The following is a 13,572-nucleotide window of genomic DNA, read 5'->3' as shown; positions in this document are numbered from 1 at the left end:
TACAAAAAAAATGATTTATAGATATAAGGGTTTTGCTTATAAACATCACGAGTTATCGCGATTTTACGAAAAAAAAGTTTTGAAAAAGTTACTTTTTGCGTTTCTATTTGTTTCGTCGTCCGTGTCTGTCGCGGGTGACCATGAACACGGCCATGATCGATGACGACCAACTTTTTCAAAACTTTTTTTTCGTAAAATCGCGATAACTCCTGATGTTTATAAGCAAATCCCTTATGTCTATATAGGAATTTTTTTGTTAATGTCTGTTCTACAACTTTGTAGAACATTATTGCACTCTAAAAAATAACCCTGCAAAATTAGAAAAAACACGAAATTTTAAAATGAAAAATTTTGTTCTAAATGAAAAAATGACCCTTTTGGGTCAATGTAGATTCGAAAAGTACATTAAATTTCCCATAAAATGACATGTTCCAAAAAATTTTACAGTCGAGTAACGGAAAATGGGAGAATTTTTAAAAATTTTTAGTGTTTTTTTCGATGAAAAAAACGTTTTTTTGGAATTCTGAGTACGCCAACAAATCGGGCGTCTAATTTTACATAAAAGTCCCTTTGACACCAAATTTCTATCTCATCACCGTTTCAGGCTGCAAATTATTGAAAAACACTTCTTTTTTCGCATGTTCAAAAATGGAAGGGGTCGTACTGCCCCTCCGTCACGAGATATCAAAAAACGGACCTCGGATTCGTGATCAGGGACAAAAGTTACTTCTTAGGACAAAGTTTCACACAAATCGAAGAGGGGTTGGGGCAACTGCTGTGTGAGTTGGCGGAGGATTACCCAATGACTAAACAGCCTTAGCCACAACAGCTTGGTGACACAGAGTAGTCAGATGTCGATATATGACTTTTGTTGAAGATTTACTGTTTTAATTAATTAATGAAATTAATTGTTTTGCAGGCATGAGTTGGTACCATTATTCTATCGAGTTTAGCATTGAACTCTATATAAATATTGATGGAACCATACTCTCGACCCTGTTTTTGGGTGAAGGGATGTCGATTTTGCTATTCTTTAAATATTTTCAATTAAGTTAATTTAATTTAATTTTCCTATCTTTTTTTATATTCAACTTTAAGAAGGGAAATTCTCTTATAGATGTTCCTCTTAAACATTTCTATCATTTTTGCACATTTTTTCTCTGTTGCTTTATTTTTTGCAATAAAGTTGTTTATGCAATTTTTCCTTCTTGTATTTATTCAAAACTAATCTTATAGAAGGGACAATTGTTCAATTTATATGATATTTTGAATAAAGGTAAGAGAAAACATAAAAATAAAGCGATTATCAAACGTTTAAAGAGTGGCAAAATGTGAATCTTTAAAGAGACTATTTCTTCTATAAGTTGAATTTTATATAAAAGAAGGGAACATTTCATAAACAAACTCAATTGTCAAATATTCAAAAAAAAATTTTTAGAGATATTCCCTTCTAAAAGTTGAATTTAAAATAAAAGAAGGGAAAATTTCATAACAACTCATTTGTCAGATATTTATAGTAAGAAAAAATATACATCCCTTATTTAGGTTGAATATTTAAAAATGGAAAATTGCATAAAAAAATTGCAGAATATTGAAAAAAAAACAAATTTCACATCTTTTGAGAGATTTTGCCTTCTTTTAATTTTAAAATAAAAGAAGAAAAAAATGCTTCAAAAATCTTAATTGCATTTCTTTAAAGCAGAGCAAAATATACATACATTCTTCAGGTTGAATTCAAAAAAGGAGGGAAAAGGGAAAATAGTATAAAATCTTGATTGCAAAATATTTAAAGACAGACAAAACTGACATCTCATTGTTAGTTGAGTTTAAAATAAAAGAAGGAAAAATATCATACAAAAAATTAGCTGCAAGGTTTTTCAAAAGGAGAACAATCTTAATATTATTTAGACTCTTTCTAAAAAAATATTTAAATAAATGTATGGAAAAAATGCATTTTAGAGCTTTTTTAACAAATATTCCAAAAAGGGGAAAAATTACATCTATTGAAAGAAAATAGCTTTAAATTCATGAGAAGTTTGTACGTAGAATTGTAAAAATATATGCAAAATAATCCTTTATATTTTCTGCGAAATATTTGTTGGGGGTTTAGCGAATAAATACTAATTTAATAAAACAAAAAAAGATACCTAGCAATAATTATGCCAAACGTCCTTGATAGTTTTTGAACGAGTTAGGCCAAACGTCCATTATGCCAAATGTCCATTATGACAAACGTCCTACTTGAAAACCCGTTATGCAAAATGTCCATTATGCCAAATGGGGTACACCCCTTCCCCCTCCCACCCCCCCGTGAACAATTCCCATACAAATAATATCTTCTTGTATGGAGCATGGACAATCGCTAAACCCCCAAAAAATATTTCGCAGAAAATATAAAGGATTATTTTGCATATATTTTTACAATTCTACGTAAAAACTTCTCATGAACTTACAGTTCGTGCTCCCGACAACATTTTTACCCAAGACTGCATTGAGATTCGACTACACTGAAGAATGTTACAGTATTTATGATATTGCCCCTCTAAAATCCGACTTTTTTTTCAAACTCAACTGGCAGTACTTGAACAAGAAAATTGGAAATGTAGTCAGTAATGCATGCTAATAAAAGTTGGAGTTTGTAAGGGGCGATTTTAGAAGAGTTACATATAGAAACAATCACCACTAGGGTGACAAGAAAAATTGATTTTTTTTTGAAAATCTAAAGAGATACCCCCTGGCTCGATTCTTTTGGCAATAATAAGTACCTGTGCCAATTTTGAGCCAAATAGGTTAAGGTTAAGGGGCCGCTTTTTATCGTTGAAATTTATGTGGGGAAAATCGCTAAAATGTACGGGGAAAAACATCGCATCAGTATTTTTCTGCCAGGTAGAGCGGTTCACTTTCAAAATTTCCCAAAGGTGAGATTCTTGTAGGAAATTTAATTTCCTACAACTTTGTCGAAGGGTGCAAGAAGATCCAAGTTATTAGCGAATGATTTTTAGTAGTTATTGGCTTTTGATTTTTTACGGCAAAAAATTGAAAATACGTGGTGTGCCAATTGCAAAACAATGAAATTTCTCAGTAATTTCGCGTTTCTTTAAAATCTGCTTAAATTACTGCAAAAATATGTAATTTAAGAAAAATTATGTACAGGAAAGTTACAGGAAAAGTTATCAGTTGTTGAAGACACAAAATGTAACCCCCTGACTCAAAAAATAAAATCATTACAAAGTACTGAACAATCTTTTTCACAACATGTATTATATTTTAAACCAGGTTAAATAAAAAAAATCATTTATTAGCCTAACATTCATTTTTTATACTTTCCCCGTGTTTTATGCATTTTGTTATTTTTTTTTTTGTTAAATTTGTTAAATGTTAAATTTGAAGAAAACATTTTTTTTGGCAAAAAAAACACTTTTTGCGGAGTTTGGAATAAGCTCAAACTTGCTCAAAAAATTCTTAACGTACACGGAGAAAAAAGTGTTCCAAAAACAAGCGATTTTGGAAATCGTACCATGGGATTTGAACACTTTGTTCGTGGTTCCCTTTTTCATGAACGCTTGTTCACGATTGTGGGAACTCTTTTTTCTCTGTGTAGGGGAATGCATTTTAAATTCATTTCAGCTAATTGCATTTAAATTTCCATTGAAATTTTGAATTTTCTTTAAGAGCGAGTTTTTCACCAATGTGTAACAGGTCGTATCGAGGTGCTCCAATTTGGATGAAACTTTCAGCGTTTGTTTGTCTATACATGAGATGAACTCATGCCAAATATGAGCCCTCTACGACAAAGAGAAGTGGGGTAAAACGGGCTTTGAAGTTTGAGGTCAAAAAAACATAAAAAATCTTAAAATTGCTCGCATTTCCGTAAAACTTCATCAATTCCAACTCTCTTAGATGCATTCGAAAGGTCTTTTGAAGCACTTCAAAATGTGCCATAGACATCCAGGATTGGTTTGAAATTTTCTCTTAGCTTTTGCAAATTACTGTCAAAAATAGATTTTTTTAAAACCTTAATATCTTTTTGCAACAGCCTCCAACACCCATACTCCCATAGGTCAAAAGATAGGTAATTTCATGGACTATAAGCCTACGGTATTAACTTTTTGGCCAATCGCAGTTTTTCTCATAGTTTTTCGATTTTTCTACAACAAACAATTTACAACGTTAGTTTTTACCCTGCTGGCCTCCATAGCGGCACTTTTTGGTCTCAATTTTGTCATATTCGGAATCCTCGGACAATTTCACGTAAATTAGAAGTATTGGAGTTGTAAATTTGATTGGAAAAATTGCCATTTAGAATGAATTAAAATATTTTTTAACAATTTGTTGGATTAGGGGTAAAACAGGTTTTCGCCTACTTGATACAGCATTTGACGTATTGATCATAGGGTAAATTAAATCTTTTTGTTTTTTCAAAAAAGTTTTATTTAATAATTTTTTAAATCAAAATTACAATTCCAATACTTCTAACTTACGTGAAATTGTCCGAGGATTCCGAATATGACAAAATTGAGACCAAAAAGTGCCGCTATGGAGGCCAGCAGGGTAAAAACTAACGTTGTAAATTGTTTGTTGTAGAAAAATCGAAAAACTATGAGAAAAACTGCGATTGGCCAAAAAGTTAATACCGTAGGCTTATAGTCCATGAAATTACCTATCTTTTGACCTATGGGAGTATGGGTGTTGGAGGCTGTTGGAAAAAGATATTAAGGTTTTAAAAAAATCCATTTTTGACAGTAATTTGCAAAAGCTAAGAGAAAATTTCAAACCAATCCTGGATGTCTATGGCACATTTTGAAGTGCTTCAAAAGACCATTCGAATGCATCTAAGAGAGTTGGAATTGATGAAGGTTTACGGAAATGCGAGCAATTTTAAGATTTTTCATATTTTTTGGACCTCAAACTTCAATGCCCGTTTTACTTCACTTCCCTTTGTCGTAGAGGGCTCATATTTGGCATGAGCTCATCTCAGGCATAGACAAACAAACGCTGAAAGTTTCATCCAAATCGGAGCACCTCGATACGACCTCTAGAACAAACCGAGCAATAATTACAAATACTGCCTCTTAATGTTTATTTTTCCCGTAATTTTTCGGGCCAATTTTGAAGGATTTTAACATTTTAAAATATTTGTACAAGACTTATCAGCATTTTGTAAAATATTGTAATAAACAATATCTTCAAACGATTGTTCCAAAATACCTGTTGAATATCTTGTGGATTGTATGAAAATAAAAATAATGTTTAAATTGGACAATACATTATTTCGAATTTCACAGCTTTTCACGGTATTTACCAAATTTCAGGGCCAAGGGCAAATTTCGCGACAGAGGGTATCCCTGATGTCGATTTTTTTATTGCCACCCTAATCACCACCCAATTCTGTACAGGTAGAAGTGTTTTGAAAATTCACATTCATTAAATTAAGTTCTTTTTTGTTCATATATCTCGGAGCAATTTTCAAAAAGGACTGAAGGTTATCCGGTAATTTGAAAGAACCGTCCCAAGATTGAGTGATTTTTGAACTTGGTTAATTGTAGTATTAATTTTGTTTTTGTGAAATGAAAATGTAATTTCAGATATTTCAATGCTTATAAAATAAGACAAAATTTGTCAAAATTGTCCCACGGTGTTCTTTTTCAAGTACTTCAGGATAAAGAGTAGGTTTTTCGAGAAATTTTGGGAGCTGATCCGTCATATTTTGTGATTAGATCTATTGCAACTTTTTCTTCAACATACACTAAAATTACGCTATAAGTGAATGATTTTCTGTGCAAAATAAAAAAAATGTCACAAAAAAAATTCACAGCTGATCATAAAGAAACGTTAAAGTAATACCGGAACACTAATATGAGCTTTTCAAAATGCTAAGCTAGGAAAATTTTACCAAAAGCCAATTTAATGGAACATTTGTAGTTCGCAGAATATTTTCCTTAAATAAATAATCAGCATTTCTAGAGTTTTTCTATTTTCTTTTTATATGGTCCTATGAGGTATTGTGAGACTGCCAAGACCTATGGATTTGAAGCGAACCTTCTCGTTTTAAGTTTGCTTTTAATATTTTTAGAAAGTTCAATTAAAATTTAAAAAAAACACTCAATTCTTTGAAATATCTTTGAGGGGCGAAAAAGCCCTTTAAAAGTGCCGCTCATTTTAATGAGCTATCAAAAATGAGGGGCTCCTAAAAAGACCGGGTTTGCCCACTTCTTGTTTCAATAGAAAAAAAATGACAAACAATGCATTGAGTCGATAAGTATACATGAAGGTGGGTCTAGGAGCTAGAAAGTTCATTTTCCGAGTGATTTTATAGCCTCTCCTCAATGAGGAAGGCAAAAAGTTTGTAAAAATCACCTCTTGTAGCAAAAACTTGAAGTTTCAACCATTACTTTACAGGCCCACATAATTCCCATTCAAACCGATTTAAATCCGCTGCCTCCGCACCAAAACCACTAAGCCTTTCGAAACTACCCACGTGTGGGTGTGTACATGGTGTATACACAATAGCTCTGTAAGCTTTGGTTCGAGCTTCGTTTTTTTTTCCGCGGTGAATCCCAAACATGCATAAATCCCGCACGAACACAAACTGCCAACGCCAGTTCTCCCAAGCCCCAGTTCCAGTTCGGAAATCGATGCAGAGTTGGGGTGGGGGTTGAACATGTTTATCAGAATTTATAACTCCTGTGTTGAGCGAAACTTTACCGCTTAATTTGAAAAAAGCTGCTCCTGGCTGCGTTGTTTCCGGAATCCGTGTATTTGTGTGGCCTTTCTGCGCTTTTGTTTGGCGGTGGCCTTTTGTGTCGATTTCCGGACCTAGGATGATGTTGGTATTCCGTGTTTATTTCTTCGAAACAAAAGTTTTGCCGTTCAACTGCTCCAGCAAAATCCCATGACTGGACACTTTGTGGCGCAAAAACTCTTCCAAGAACTTGGTCACGTTTCGGCAAACTCTTCAAGGACGATGAGTTCTTCTTTGGTTGCACACAAACACACACGCACACTTTCGGCTTTCGCCACACAATCAATTTTCATCACACTTTTTAGCACACTTGGCGAGTTGCCGAATCACGGCTAAATTAATTTTGCGAGATGTCAACTCCCACTTCGTTGCGCAGCTGAGCTTTTGTTTTTGTTTGGTGCAGCCTTTGCTGGTCTTGTAATCCTCGTTTACTGTAGCTTAACCTCGTTGCACACAAAGCCCTTAGCACACTGAGCTGAAGTTCACCGTACGATGCCTGTATCAACACAGTACAACCGATGCACCATTAAGCCCCATCGACTGTATCGTACTCTGGAACCATCGTATCGTACACCATCACGACGACCATCACTCTTGCACGGGCTCACTCAGTCGTCAACAAGCCGATTTCCACCACACTGCTGTCACGGGGCTCAGGGCCCAACCCTAACCTCCGTCACAGGCCCTGCGATTGGCCATCGTCGTGCAAGTGTAGCAGCATCCATCCACCATGTCAACCCTTCAACCTGACCGGGACCAGAAACACCGACGTCATCGATTTAATAACCATTCTTCTTGGCCGCGACGACGACGACGACGACGACCTTCCTCTCCGGACTCTTCACAGCATCCTCATCCGCTCAGGATGGGCGCGCTTCGCACGAGGGGACAAAAAATGAACCATAAAAACACTCCCTCCGCGATTCACTCGGTTTCCAGAAGATCGCAACTTCCCGACATCTAGATCCTCGACCGCGGTCACTCTCGTCCCGGATCAATCCCGCCGCGAAAAAATCCGTAAAATCCGCGCGCGATCACAAAAAAAACACCTCCTCACCTATCGAAACTACACCACGGTTCGAGCGCCCGAAAAATCCCGAAAAAAAACCCGCCAACGCATCCGACGGGCATAGATGTCACGCTGAAACTGCCGTGGCCAGGACGAACCCCACCGTACCGGAACCGTCGCCCGACAAAAAGAAACCCGAAGAGCGCTCTCTCCCTCTCTCGCATCGCTCCGGAAGCTCACGCTCGCCAACCATCAGCTGACGACGACGGACGGGGGCCTCTACTGTGCAGAACCAACCTGCACCGACCTGTCCACCTGTCCAACAACACCCGGAGAGGGCGCTGTCAGCGAGCCTTCGCTCCCGAAAGTAGGCAACGCACTCTCGCGCGTGAGCGCTTCCGCTCTCTCTCTCTCTCTTTTCACAACTCTCTGAGAGGTTCTGCTGAAAAGGACATGCGCAGATGGCGCGGGTGAGAGTGAAGGAATTCAGCAGCAGCCGGAACGGCGAGGTCGTAGCTGTCACTCTGTGCAGCCCGAGGAAGGGTTTTGTAATGGATTGTTTTGTAAGGATGGTGGGCCAAGGAGGGGGGGGGGGCATTTTTTGTCTGCTGGAAAACTTGTGGTTGAGCGACACTAGCGCCGCGTACGGTTTCAAGCGAGAGTTGTCGGTTGCGGATGAGTGCGCTGAGCGGTGAGAGTCTGCGGGGGTGAGTGCTCATCAGCTGACGGTGAGTGAATGAGACGGGTATTGGATGTAGAAGTCGAATTGACGCAAATAAAAAGTAATAAAAATTATCAAATATTCAAATATCTGAAAAACAGATTTATTTTACAAATTTTGGACAATCGTTGGTATTTTATTTGATGAGAAATTTTATGAGGTTATGAGGTTTCGTTACAATGTATAGAAAATATTGGAAAAATGCTACCCGAGACTAGGAAGCGAGGCGGTACAAAATCTTTAAAAATGATTCATCGTTTGAGGATGACAACTAACCTTCAAATTAATTTATTTTGAATTTTGTATGGTTTAATTACGGTTTTAAAAAATATTCAACCAAAGTTAGATAGTTGTTATCATTTATTCAATATTTTGTTTTAAAAAAATAATATAAAATATTATAATTGATATTTGAACTTTGATATCCCCATTAGAAATTAATTTTTAAGATGCATTTTATGTATTTTCAACGGTCTCAGCACAGGACCAAAATGAACTGGAAAACAAATAATTTGTTGTTTAAGTTGTGTTTAACAATCCTTGAAAAATTTGACCCGTAAACTACTCCAAAATGATTTAGAATGTTTAATTCCAAGGTGGCTGCAAAAATGGAATATTGAAAACAAAATTTATTTTATGGGCCAAATTTGACTGAAATAGGATCGCAGAACTGGAATTTGATGTTCAAAGTAAGAAAATAAAAATAAAAATAGAAAAAAATGTTCATGATTATCCGAAGATTATTTTTTTAAATATTTTTGTGGGATTTTCCATTCTTTCAATTTTGATTGTTTCTTTTAACACCTTTGGGAGAAATGCCCTGGCTTCAAGTTTCAAACAAGTTTTCGTGAGCTTTATCTTCTTGTATACCAGACATATGTGTCATGGGAGATCCTTCATTACTTCTCGTTATATATTCTTGTTGCTGGTGTTTTTGATAAAAAAAACCTAACTCAATCCACCTATGTGGTTGGAGCCTTCCTCTCTTATTATCAACAATGACTGATATGATGGAATGGTACAAAAATTTCATCTATTTTTTAGATCCGGAATAAAAAAGTACATAAATATCACTTAAGTGGCCATATCTCGAGACAGGGTTGCCAGATCTACAATGTTTTGAACTCGCTGGAAAGGTTTTTTGATAACCTAACCAACGATGGGTTGGATGGTGGATCCGGACATAGTTTACATACATTTAAGTGAGATCCGGATATATGTGAAAACACATTTTTATACATAACTTTTGAACTACTTATCGAAACTTCAATCTGTATAAAACTCGATCTATGGGACCCTGAACCAAGTCGAATGCAACAGGTTTGGGTCAAATCGGTTCAGCCAGTGCCGAGAAACATGAGCTAATTTGTTGGTCACATACATACATACACACACACATACACACACACACACATTCGCACACACATACACACAGAAATTTGTTCAGTTTTCGATTTTGAGTCGATATGTATACATGAAGGTGGGTCTACGACGTCTTTATACAAAGTTCATTTTTAGAGCAGGATTATAGCCTAACCTCAGTGAGGAAGGCAAAATTGAGTTGACATATTTTACCGGTACTGTAATTCTCACCAATTGTTTTGATTGAGCCTTTTATCTAATTGTCAAAAAATTAAACTATCGCAAAGTTTTGTGATTTATCTTATAAAATATTCTTAAAAATTTAACATTCAAACATTGCTTTTCAAATGGTGAAAGTTAAGTTATTGAAACTTTTTTAAAATGAGAAATTTCAAAATTATTAGATTTCAATGTGTTGAGTGAGAAAGAAAAATTAAGTATTTTTCATTAGCTTTTTCCTGAAAATTCCTATGCAAATGCTAATTTATCAAAGACACCAAATCAAGATACTGATTTTTGAACATTTACACAAAAAAAATATCTGAAGCTTTTGTTTCAAATGGGTTAATATCATAATAGACACAAGTTACTGATGATTTGTAAGTGATATCTTATTTTTGTAAAATCTTCATTAGGTTGTTACTTTTTTTTGAAATCAAAAAATCAAAGAAACTTTTCATGCAATTAACTAATAACAAATAATTTTTTGTTTTGCATTGATATTCATTTAGAGCATGATTGAACCAGTTTTAAATTATATCAAAAAAATCATATTTTTTTTGTAAAGTTTTAATGTACACTTTTGCAAAAAAAAGTTTTTGCAAACAATAAGTATTTTATCAAAACTTATGTTTTTTTAAATTAAACATTGTTAAATTGGTCTAGTGTAAAGTGCATTTTTTTTACACTTTTTTTCTTGAAATGTTTAAACCATTGCGTGTTATCTATTTTTCCATTTTTTTTATTTAGTATCGCTCTTGATTTACGCTAACATTAAAAAAAAATAAACTGGTTTCATGACTTATTAGAAAATCATTGCTCAACATCTGGCATATTTGAAAATGTTTGACTAACGAACATTGATAAAATTAAAAAATATCACTTATAAATTGCCTTTTAAACGCAAAAATGCTCAGTAGCTCATCAAATTATGAACGAGGGTTTATGAAAAGTGAATTCTTTTTTTTCAGAAAATCTCAAAAACTTTTCAAGTTGCTGATTAAAATCACACATTTTTTGGCATCACATTTGTCACCATATTCAAATGTATTCCTACCATCTTTTTTTAACTCTGTTGCTTATTGTACTGAAACTTAAAAAAAATCACTGTCGTAAGCAGGATAGACTGCTTATTCTCAAATCCACATTGGTCGTTTTACACTACCGTAAACTGGGTGACATTGATAGCCCGGAGTGACTTTGATAGGTTTTTCAAATGCCCATCAAATTTATAGCTCAACATTTTTGAGAAGTTTGGGTATATTAGCACTAAGGGCTACCTTAATATCGGACATATGTGCAAAAATATGACTGTTATATTGATTGTATCAAAATTAGTGGCCCAATCAAATTTCTATCAATGTCACCCCGGGCTATCAATCTCACTCCAGTCAACGGTACATATTTGCCTGCAATGGAACATTAATTTGAACAAAAAGAAGTCTAGCAAAAATATGATTGTAATACTTAAATTAAATAACGATTGCATATCATTGAACTGAATACTAAATATCATTGAAATAAATAAAAAAAATATTAGTCTCTAGTTCTTCAAAATGTAATGTGCGAATAATTTCTGTGATATGTCATTTTTATAGAAATTATTTTATTTACAATAAAAAACAATTTTAAAATTCCAGAAAATATCGTGAAGTAATGTACGTTTAAGAAGAAACTCGTTCCAACACCCAGAACAGAATGACCCTCTAATTTAGCGGACTGAGCATCTGAAAAGGTGTCAGTCAAAAATGTTCAACTCAGTACCGAAAAAACACCTTCAACGAAGTCCTGTCCACAGCACAAAAATGGGGTTGCACTTTTTAGCCCAGTGAAAACGCCAAAACAAATTCAAATCCTCCAACCAGCGACGTGAAGAAGGTGCCAAAATTCCACCACACAAAGAGCACAGACCAGAGCGTTCTGTGAACAACTTAAAACATTAACACGAAAGCATGCTCCGTATCATAAAAGAAGGTTTCCAACCGGTTATGGAAAGTTGAGACCTTCCCGTGAAACACCAGTTTTTTTTTCTCTCTCTCCAAAACCTTCTATTTTGGGTCCTCCCACTATGAATATACAGGAGTTGGCTGGCTGGCTGGCTGGCGGTATTTTCATAAATCTTTAATGCCATTTTTCAACCTTCGTCACGGGACAGAACCGACTCCTGACTGGCCGGGCCGGACCGTATTTCCGTCCGTTTCAGGGCAGCCACACTAGTCAGGTCGTCTGTTTTTTTTTTTTCGGTGATTTTTTCTGCACCGTTTTCCATTTTTCCATCCTTTTCGAGGTAAATTTTAGACCCAACACACGGGCGTGAACACCGCCGCGGTGATAATCATTGCAAAAATGGCCTCCGGATGGGGAGCGAGCTGAAAAATATGGTAAATGCGCAATAAAATATTCATATTGATTATGCTTTTTCGATGAAATGATTAAACTTTAAAAAATACAACTTTAATAAAATGTGGGAAAATTTAAAATTTTATCATAAAAGAAAACAATTTTCGCGGAATTTTTCTAACTAACATGCAACAATTATTCGATCATAAATTTAATTATGATTATCATACAAATGTTTGTGCAAAAATTCCTAGAAGGGTGCATAAAGCCTTCAACATTAAGCTCAAATAAACTCACATAATGAGAGCATGACTAATTCAGATTCGGGGAAAAATGAAAACCATATTTAAACGAGAAACGAGGAAATTAAATGTTACAGCCATGCTTTTTCGTGGTACACTGCATTCACAAAAATCAAATCAAAGTTGTTATAATTATTGTGCACAAAAATAATAAAATAATGTTATAATTATTGTGCACAAAAAACAAAAAACAAAAAACAAAAAACATATAACAAAAAACAAAAAACAAAAAACAAAAAACAAAAAACAAAAAACAAAAAACAAAAAACAAAAAACAAAAAACAAAAAACAAAAAACAAAAAACAAAAAACAAAAAACAAAAAACAAAAAACAAAAAACAAAAAAACAAAAAACAAAAAACAAAAAACAAAAAACAAAAAACAAAAAACAAAAAACAAAAAAACAAAAAACAAAAAAACAAAAAACAAAAAACAAAAAACAAAAAACAAAAAACAAAAAACAAAAAACAAAAAACAAAAAACAAAAAACAAAAAACAAAAAACAAAAAACAAAAAACAAAAAACAAAAAACAAAAAACAAAAAACAAAAAACAAAAAACAAAAAACAAAAAACAAAAAACAAAAAACAAAAAACAAAAAACAAAAAACAAAACACAAAAAACAAAAAACAAAAGGAGCGATCCTTAAACTATGCGTTCAATGTTTCGCCTATTAAAAACGTGAATAAAAAGATTTAAAATCGAATCTAACATGAATTGTCAAATCTTAGACTTAATAAAACTCACAATTTCACTTACATCCAAACCAAAACCGCACCAAATTACCTCCAGAAATTGCTCGTTTCCACTCAATTGCTCGGAACCGCCAACCCCGGGGTGCTCCTATTAAGAGTTTAAAAAAAGACCCAAACCACCCTC

This window comes from Culex pipiens, chromosome 1, assembly GCF_016801865.2.
Source record: "Culex pipiens pallens isolate TS chromosome 1, TS_CPP_V2, whole genome shotgun sequence".
Classification (NCBI taxonomy): domain Eukaryota; kingdom Metazoa; phylum Arthropoda; class Insecta; order Diptera; family Culicidae; genus Culex; species Culex pipiens.
The sequence above is the reverse complement of the archived record's forward strand: the minus strand, read 5'-3'. Positions refer to the sequence as shown.